The sequence below is a fragment of the Echinococcus granulosus genome, assembly GCF_000524195.1.
Source record: "Echinococcus granulosus chromosome Unknown EG_S00179, whole genome shotgun sequence".
NCBI classification, from domain to species: domain Eukaryota; kingdom Metazoa; phylum Platyhelminthes; class Cestoda; order Cyclophyllidea; family Taeniidae; genus Echinococcus; species Echinococcus granulosus.
The window spans coordinates 98275-101511 of record NW_020170559.1 but is presented as its reverse complement, the minus strand read 5'-3'; positions in this window follow the sequence as shown (position 1 = coordinate 101511).

Genomic DNA, 3237 nt, shown 5'->3' with positions numbered 1-3237 from the left:
TCCGACGACAGAGAGAAATCGTGCTTCACCAGCTGCTTTATCGTTGCCTGGGACCATGATCCTTTGCACTGACTCTTCCGGCACCTCATAGAGAGTATGACTAAGGGGGGAGGGAGGAGGAGATGATAAAAGAAGCTTCAGATTGAATTCTTAACTACTGATTTCGCCCAATCAAGCAGACTCTTAATATTTGAGATCATTTTGCTGCAATTTACTTTGAGCAAAAGGTAGTCTCTCACCCAGTTCAAAATAGTAAAACAGGAACAGGGTTTTGGCCAACTTTATTTGTAAATCGGGAAGCCGAGTCTTCTAAAACAAAATCGGACACTTGCTAAAAGTGGTGATTTAAAAATGAGCATCACGTTTCTCACGAATAAAAGGATGTTAAGAGGTTGGTAAAGGACCCACTACATCAGCGGTGCATAATTGCTTTTTTCCTTTCATTTGATCCATGCCCACATGTCACACATTTGTGACGTGCCCGCTTAAATCAAAATGTGAGGGAAAGAAGGAAAAAAACTAAGTAGTAGCTAATGCCAGGTTAAAGAGATAGAATATCTGAGTCGTAAGGGTCAATTTTTCTATTTTTTTTCCTCAATTTATCCTGATAGCTATCAGCCGGCATTGTATCAGCAATTTCTGACAGCCAACGTTAAAGTGGGTACCTTTTAGTCAGAGGTGGAGCACCAGCACCTACATTTTTGAAGCATCTGGACCCAGAGCTGCCAAAACCACAATCCTTAACATTGCCTTTAGCATCGTCATTATTAAGATCGCAACCTCGTAATTTCAGCGCCGCACCTATTCACCTCCACCATCATAATCACTACGGTCACCACCAAAGGGAAGAAGACCTCCACACATCCATTTAAAAAAATGAAAGGAATAAGAGTAACTACGCTGCCATCTTCAAAAATTTGTGTCAAGTGAAAAGAAAAGCACAATTAATGGCAACCGAAACATATTCTGCGGACTTTTAACCATCTGAATACCATTTGAATGAACGAGAAAGGCCCACCGAGTAAAAATAGAACAATCCGGATAGTTCTGCTAAAATTAGACCAGAAGCAACATACGGACAGTTAAACAAGAGAGTAAAAGGCGTCATGTTCCCATAAATAACTTGTTTTGATTCACTGTTCAAAATCTGACTGCAGATGTGAAGAGAGGGATATTAACAGCGGAAGTGTGGTGGAGCTGGGTAAACGGCCAACCACCCCCTTTTCCCACTCCGACCCACCATACCATTCTCAGTCATTAATTATGTCTGCGTATGTCGACGGCAATTACTCTCATTCCACATAGCTCTCGTGCCTTCCAAGAACAATGGCAAGTGGAACACAATCTGTAAAGGTCAAATTCCTCTCCAAAAGTAAAAGGAAAGTAGTTTCTATTGTAAAGTTGAATAATCTCAAGACAAAGGTAAATTGTCTCACAAACCAAGAGGGTTTAGGAGTCACGGAATTGCATAAAGACCCATAAAAATCAGTATGCAACTGATTCAGGCAAAATGGAGGGACCATTAAGTTGACAATCAAAGGCGGAAGAGATATTGTACTAGAAAAGCCGTTCAATTTTTAAGAAGCGGTAAGGTTAGCATTAACACACCACTCAAAATTCAGCGATATAAAAAGAGATGACAGGGCTAGTTAGCTATTGTAACAATCTACTGAAATCTAAAGCGGCACGCTATCGTGGTCACTCTAATCATCACTGTAAAATGAAAACTTCCAGTTCTTTGTTCTGCTGCAGTGTTGTGAACAGGATTCCAGTGTTAAAGGAGTAGATGAAATAATAGCTCGACAGAAGATAGTATTTCTTCTAATTTAAGAATAGCAATGTGGCAAAAACTTGCGACTTATCTTCAACAATTAGGCGAATTACTGACTTAGATACGATAGGTAAGTATCTCACAGATCAAGTCACTAAAGGCCCAATTGCTACCAGTGTGAGGATGACCCAGGTAGAAAGTAAGACAACACCAAAATAGCGGATTAGTTGGGACAAAGGTTTAGCTTAATAGCCTTTCAGTTGCTTCATTGCCCAAAAGTGGATAGTGGAACTGAAGGGATGAACATACAATGTATGGGAGGCGAGCAGGGCTCTTTAGTTGGTCTTCCAGAAGACCCAGAAGCAGCCAAACCTACACTCTCAACTGTTAATTTCACATCTTTATGGAGAAAATAACCACCACTATTGTGTCTCAGCAGTCGGTGCTAACTGGATTGGTGATGAATTAGTGAGGCAAGCGCTTACCATGGGACAGAATTGACCGACTTGTCGCACAGGTAGATATTTCTTACATCAACCTACAAACAAGGAAGAGATGAAGTGTGCACGGGAGAGAAGAACAAAAAGGGACAATACAAGACTGCGTTGTGCGATAACTTACATCAGTAGGAAGGAGAAGCACCCGTTCGTCAGGCTCTCCAGTCAACGGTCCGATCTTGAAGTAAGTGCAGGTGTCCTACCCAAGAGAGAGATGAAAAAAAAAGTTACGCGGGCAACGCGGGTTACTACAGAAATCATCTATCAGTCAGTCATCCAGCTTTAATCCATCTGCAGGACAAAAATTTCCAACTTGATATGGAGGCACAAAGAAAGGAGAGAATTCGACTGTACACGTGAAGTTAGTATTGCAATTCGGTTCAAATCAAATGCGCTTTAATCAGCTATGATTGACACTTTTACAGCATCGTAGCAATAACACGAGTAAATGATAATGACGGTTTCAGCAAATACTTTTATACGGTTAATAGCAAGCTCTTGGAAGCTGCAAACAGGAATTTCAAGCGGCGAATTTGACGAAGGCCATGTTTCATGAAATACCATCGAAATGGGAAAAGGAAAAATTTTACTTCTGTGAATATGAATTATTGGACACTTTCCTGGTTATCCTAAAGTGAACCGAACACCGCAATTACAGTCTGTTGGACTACTTCAAAATGTCAATTTTATTCAACCTTTTCTTCTTGCGATGCCAACAAGGTGGGGAATTAGCGCTTCATTTAAATGAATTGGGAAATAGGAAAAAGTAAGGGAAATAATTGAAATTATGGGCAGGCCTTCTAAACACATTATACGGCATTTAATGGCAGCAAATTATCCCTCCTCGACAGTTCCATGAATCGCAGAACCTAACCTCCAATTCGGTAAACTGAAAGTGTCCATAGCACTCCTACAAGACTGCATCGGACGTTTCTTTTCATTCACCACTTTGATGAGCCACGATGTCAA